The 7,028-nt window shown below is 43.5% G+C and overlaps 1 long non-coding RNA gene across 1 annotated transcript; it reads left to right on the forward strand.

Annotated features, from left to right (window-relative positions):
* The first annotated feature begins 792 nt into the window (after positions 1 to 792).
* Positions 793 to 6,358, forward strand: LOC132397716 (uncharacterized). Its single transcript, XR_009513420.1, has 3 exons — positions 793 to 1,136; positions 4,289 to 4,487; positions 4,963 to 6,358. It is a non-coding gene; the product is annotated as an uncharacterized LOC132397716 (long non-coding RNA).
* The last annotated feature ends 670 nt before the right edge of the window (positions 6,359 to 7,028 follow it).

A 7,028-nucleotide genomic window follows, 5' to 3' on the forward strand; every position in this document is an offset into this window, starting at 1 on the left:
TTTCAATCCCAGGAAGTAGAGAAGGCACTCTCCTAAGAACATTTTCCAGTTTTACACTTGGTCAAGTTAAAACCAAAAATAATTTCCTCTGGAATGACTAAGTAGTAGACTTGGTTTATTTATAGGTGTACCCTTACTCTTAAGTGTCAATAACATTGCAAGAAATTTCTGTCTTCTTGACAGATGCAAACCTTTTGTGAGATTTGGGAATCTGCCAAAACAGTCAGGAAGCTTGTTGCCTTTCAGACCCTGGCTTTAGAATCGTTTACATTTGGAATTACTAACATTTCAGTAAAGGTTTGACATTCATCAGCGGCTCAGGAGGTCATGTATTAAACCCCTTTGCTGTGACAGTGAAGGACACATTATTCCATGCAATCTGCATTATACTGAGAAAAAAAGACAACCACAAATTCCATGAAATGATTATTGTGTTGGGGGGCAAAATCCAAACAATCAGTATCATGCATCTCTTGTACTTTAAGTATGAAAATTCTCTGCTTATGTGGCTACTGCTTCATGAATTCTTCTATTTTTATTAAGTATCTCAACTCAGACTCCTGTATATTAGTTGATGAAATTTAAAAAGCTCATTAAATGCATTGGAAACAGAAGGCTGAACGAAGGAAATAAATGTTTGGTGACAAAAAAAATGTTTCACCACCATTTCTGACAGTGGCAACTTGCCTTTAAGAATAGTGTTAAATCCAGCCAGACCTGGAGAACTGATATGTACAGGATGGAGGTGAAGGTATGCCAAAAAATACAAACTTCAGTTGGAACTTTATTTAATGAACTACAGTATATGATTTAAACAGGATTTCTAGATGCACATTGCATTGCCTCACTTGGCCCGGCAATGTGTAAATTGAAAAACAGCAGCTGCTGGAAGTCTGAAAGGAAAGCAGAAAATAGTGGAAACACAAGGGATTCTGTCGATGCTGGAAATCTTAAGCAATGCACATGAAGTGCTGGAGGAACTCAGCAAGTCACGCAGCAGCAGTGTAGAGGAATAAACAGATGATATTTCCGGCCATGAACCTTCACTGGGACTGAAAAGTAAGGAACAGGAGCCAGAATAAAAACATGGAGGAGAGAGGATGGTGTACAGGTTGGCATGTGATAGATGAAACCAGGTGAGGAGGAAGGTGGATAGTGAGGGGAGGGTGATGCACCATCAATAACTCTCAGAGACAGGAGGTGAACGATAGGCTTTTTTATTAGCAGCAAACGAGACCACGACATCCTGGAGACTGGAGGGGGGGGGGGGGGGAGCAGTGCCTCCAATCGCCTTTATCAGGGGTCTGTGGGAGGAGCCACAGGAGCAGTCAGCAGAGGGGTGTGGCCAGACAGGTATACAAAGTTTACCACAGAGGGGTAATGAAGTAAGAAGCTGGGAGGTGAGGTAAAGGGTTGACGAAGAAAGAATTTTATAAGCGAGGACAGTAGACCATGGAAGAAAGGGAAGGAGGAGGGGCACCAGAGGGAAGTGATGGACATGCCAGTTCATCGCCTCCTCTACTACCATGATGAGGCTGCACTCAGGATAGAGGAGCAATATCTCATATTCTGTCTGGTTAGCCTCCAACCAGATGGCATGAATACCGATTTATCTAACTTCCTGTATTTTCTCCACCCACTCTCTTCTCTCTTTCTCCATTCCCCATTTTAGTCACACTCTCACACTTTCCCTTCTCCTTACCTTTCTTCCATGTTCCACTGTCCTCTCCTATCAGTTTCCTTCTTCAACCCTTCACCAGTTCAGAAGCAGGTGAAAACCTGGCCAGCAGGAGCCATCTCTGCTCTTCAAGACTGCTTTGAGCACACTGACTGGCACATGTTCAGGGAGGCTGCAACCGATGGCGACTCTACCAACTTAGAGGAGTACACGGCATCAGTGACCAGCTACATCAGCAAGTGCATTGATGATGTTACTCTGTCCAAGACCATCACTATACACGCTAACCAGAAACCATGGATGACCGCGGAGGTGCATGCGCTGCTGAGGTCCCACAACTCCGCCTTCAGAGCAGGCGACAAGGCAGCTCTAACAACAGTGAGGGCCAAGCTGTCCCAAGCCATCAGAGGGCAAAGCGTGCACACGCCCAGCGAATCCACAGCCACTTCCAGGACAGCGGCGACACACGGCGCATGTGGAAGGGCATCCAGGACATCACCAATTACAAGACAACATCACCTGACTGTGCAGGTGATGCCTCCCTCCCAGATGAGCTGAATAACTTCTACGTCCAGCTTGAGGCAGAAAATGACCTAGCGGCGAGGAAATCCACCCCTCCTACAAATGACCAGGTGCTGTGTCTCTCCGTGGCCGACATGAGAAGAACCCTGTGCAGGGTCAACCCATAGAAGGCTGCTGGACCAGACAACATCTCTGGTAGAGTGCTCAGAGGATGTGCAGACCAGCTAGCAGATGTTCTCACTGACATCTTCAATATCTCCCTGAGGAGCACCACAGTTTCAATGTGCTTCAAGGCTGCCACCATCGTCCCTGTGCCGAAGAAGTCCTTAGTGTTCTGCCTAAATGACTACCGTCCCGTTGCACTCACATCCATCATCATGAAGTGTTTCGAGAGGCTCGTCATGAGGCACATCAAGACCCTGCTGCCCCCCTCACTGGACCCCCTGCAGTTTGCGTACCGTCCCAACCGCTCAACAGATGACGCCATTGCCACCACCCTCCACCTGGCCCTAACCCACCTGGACAAAAAAGACAAATACGTTCAGATGCTGTTCATAGACTAGTTCAGCATTCAACACAATCATTCACAGAAACTGATTGGAAAGCTGAGGCTACTGGGCTCGAACACCTCCCTCTGCAACTTGATCCTAGACTTCCTGACTGGGAGACCTCAGTCAGTCCAGATCGGGAGCAGCATCTCCAACACCATCACACTGAGCACAGGGGGCTCCCCAGGGTTACGTGCTCAGTCCACTGCTGTTCACTCTGCTGACCCACACAGCTCGAACCATATCAAGTTCGCCGATGACATGACCCTGGTGGGTCTCATCAGCAAGAACGACGAGTCAGCTTATAGAGAGGAGGTGCAGCAGCTAACGGACTGGTACAGAGCCAACAACCTGTCTCTTAATGTGAACAAAACAAAAGAGATGGTTGTTGACTTCAGGAGGGCACGGAGCGACCACTCCCCACTGAACATCGATGGCTCCTCGGTAGAGATCGTTAAGAGCACTAAGTTTCTTGGTGTTCACTTGGTGGAGAATCTCACCTGGTCCCTCAACACCAGCTCCATAGCAAAGAAAGTCCAGCAGCGTCTCTACTTTCTGTGAAGGCTGAGGAAAGTCCATCTCCCACCCCCCATCCTCATCACATTCTACAGGGGTTGTATTGAGAGCATCCTGAGCAGCTGCATCACTGCCTGGTTTGGAAATTGCACCATCTCGGATCGCAAGACCCTGCAACAGATAGTGAGGTCAGCTGAGAAGATCATCGGGGTCTCTCTTCCTGCCATCACGGACATTTACACTACACGCTGCATACGCAAAGGGAACAGCATTATGAAGGACCACACGCACCCTCATACAATCTCTTCTCCCTCCTGCTGTCTGGGAAAAGGCTCCAAAGCATTCAGACTCTCACGACCAGACTATGTAACAGTTTCTTCCCCCAGAGCCTGGACTGACAACTTGCCCTATTGTCCTGTTTATTATTTATTGTAATGCCTGCACTGTTTTTGTGCACTTTACCCAGTCCTGTGTAGGTCTGTGGTCTAGTGTAGCTTTCCCTGTGTTTTTTTTTAAGTAGTTCAATCTAGTTTTTGTGCTGTGTCATGTAACACCATGGTCCTGAAAAACGTCGTCTCATTTTTACTCTGTACTGTACCAGCAGTTATGGTCGAAATGACAAGAAAAGTGACTTGACTTGTCTTGACACCTCTTCCACCTATCACTTCCCAACTTTACTTCATATTCTCTCCCCCACCCACTCACCCTCCTGCTCACCTGGCTTCACCAGTCACCTACCACCTTGTACACCATCCCCTCCGCCCACCTTCTTGTTCCGGCTCTGCCCCCTTCCTTTCCAGTCCTCGTGAAGGGTCTTGTCCCAATACATTGACTGCTTATTCCATTCCCTAGAAGCTGCCCGACTTGCTGAGATCTTCCAGCACTTTTGTGTGCATTGCAGAAAATATTGGAAATACGCAGAAGATTGTGGAAAGAGAAATTTCTTCAGGTTGAAGGCACATTGCAATAAGTTCTGACAAAATGTCTTCAACCTGTAATATTAATTTTGTTTACATTTCCACAGGTTTAGCTTGCCCTGCCAAAGGATCAACAAGATGAGGTGTGATAAAATCAAGCAGCTTGTAAATTAGACATGTGACGCCGTCTACTATGGTATCTGAAGAACCTTCAGGACTGCAGTGCTAACTTCCCTAAAAAGAAACAATACAATCAAGAAAAAAAAGAAGAAAAACAGAATTCTTCATCTTGCCTTATCACATATGGTCTGTTCCTCTTCTGGTCACTAGATGATGTCTCAGGTGTTATATTTCAATTTTGTTTTTAACTGGGAAATCCATTGTGGAACCAATGGCATTCTGGAGTATTGTTTCAGTAAAGTTACAATTCAAATTTAAGTTAAATGCTTTTAACTTCCTCTTTTCCAATGACAGCTTGCTTAATATTTGCAGTAATATTTTCACTTCTCTATTGCCTATATAAAGAGAATTATATATATTGCTTATATAGAAACTTGTGACATTACAAAGCATGCTAAATATACATAATTAGTGACAAGACCTCTCCCATAGCAAATACTTTCTCTCTCACACTCACACACAAACTTAAAAATATTACTTTATAAGGGATTTGTATGTGAGTTCATATGCTTTCTATTTGATGCATTGAGCTAAAATTTTATAATTCTATCTAAACATGCTGTAGCTGCTAACCATTTTCGTTCATTTTTATCCACTGTAGCACAAACTGAAAATCTGCGTATGATGTTTCAGCTTCATGGAATATTTGTTCTCAAGAGTTACTGGCATTGATGAAGCACTCATCCAGCACAAGAGGGAGAAGACTCCTTGATGGCTGTTGTGCAATGGGATTTCACAAAACAAGACGGATCTGTCACCAAAATATCTTTTCAGCAAAAGTCTACCAACTGTTGTATGAAAATATTTGAAGAACAAAAAAGGAAACAAAATAATGAAGATATCACTTTTAAATAGCTATGTTCTAGAAGATTCCAAACTTTCTTAACATAATTTTTAACTCTCCCAGCTCCTTATGGCTACAGTTTCCTTGATTTCCTTTCACTTCAATATGTTGACAACACTCATGCACTTAATTAGCAAAGCTGAAGATGTACCAGATGCAGGAGCACATAATCCATACTGGCACTCCAGTACAGTCCTCAGGAAATGCTTCAAGATTCCATATTTAAAATACAGTTTTAAACTGAGGGCTCATTGGACTTTTGGGTGAACATCAAACTTTACCACATTACCAGAAGAAGAACAGGTGCATTGGCTGATGTTTAGTCCCTAAATCATCACCCTAAAAAAATTATCTTGTCATATTTGAATGCTTGTCACATGCCAAATGGTTGCAACTTAAATTATATTCCAAGACTGAATACATTAAGAAACAGTACTTTGACGGCTATAAAATATTTTGCAATACCCTGAAGTTGTAGAAGACATGGCTAAAAATACCCTGTGTGTGATACATTCTTGTGCACGGCATGATGAATTGTATCCACACCCTGATTGCTAACACTCTTCAGTCCAGAAGGCTGATCCAGGTCTTTGGAGTATATGAAGTGCATGGGTGCTGCCTGGTATGTCCAATTGTGTCAAAGGCATGCAACTCATATTTTAAGCTTGTTTAAACAAAATTCTTTAGGATATTCAAGGCCTTTGACTGCTGGATGCATGCATAAAAGCAGATTTTAACTGGACAGACTTGTTTTAGTTAAAGCTAACCAGTTTCTTCTTCTACTACCCTACAGTCACAGACTCTCATTAATCTCTTTAAGTGCATTTCTTGGTGCTCACATCCCATCACACCTCCAGCTTCACTCTCAATATTATCTCTAGACCCTCACATGATTTGATATCTATCATAATTCGCAAGCTTAGAACATGGCCTTATCTTTCGTCTTGCACCACTCCGATTGTCCATCCATCACATTAGACTTCTGTATTCATTCCAGGGTTGCTGGGGGGAAAAGGCTATGCTAAGGGCTAAATTATAATGCTTCAGATTATGGTAACACTTGCAATGGTCACCAAGGAATCTCACAATCTAATAATGTGCTCTCATTCTTCATTACACCATCACCATTCTCTTACTTCCCATCCATGCTCAGCAACACTTTAATATACTTTTCCTGCTATGGAAAAGTAGGAATTTATCTATCATTAAATCTATTGCTTTCATTTATAAATGAAAGAATTAATGATAATGGGAGAGGTTTTCTACAGATGATTGCTGTGGTAAACAGGATAACTGGTGTGGACCACTGCTGTGCTGGTTGGATGGCTTAAGTTTTAATTTTTGGTCCTTTCTATATGAATTAGGGTGATATAGTCAGCCAGTGTTCATACGTATAAAGTGTTGACGGAAAGGTGGCTCAGGATAAAGACCACCATACTGTTCAGACAGGACAGCATCTTTGGTAAGGTGTCGGAGTGGGAGATCAAGAGGAGAGGCTGCAGATGAGGAAAAGATTGAAATGAGGGTCATCTTGTTAGGGGATGGGAATCAAGATCCTCCTGTTATAGGAAGGGCATTGGATGTGGTTCCAGCATGTTGTGAGAGGAGGGAGGAGGAATGCGATAGAGTAGGAATAGGCAGTAGAAGCAGGTGGGGGAGGGGAACAAATCTAGATAACAGGGTGTTAGATCTGGATAAAATGGAAAAAACCTTGGTAGATGAAAAGGAAAGAGGAAGCAACATACAGGCAAAAGTTATTTGAAACTGGAAAATTCGAAGTTCATACCATCGGTTACTGACTACTGTTATGAATGTACCACAGC

This window comes from Hypanus sabinus, chromosome 8 (assembly GCF_030144855.1).
Source record: "Hypanus sabinus isolate sHypSab1 chromosome 8, sHypSab1.hap1, whole genome shotgun sequence".
NCBI lineage: Eukaryota > Metazoa > Chordata > Chondrichthyes > Myliobatiformes > Dasyatidae > Hypanus > Hypanus sabinus.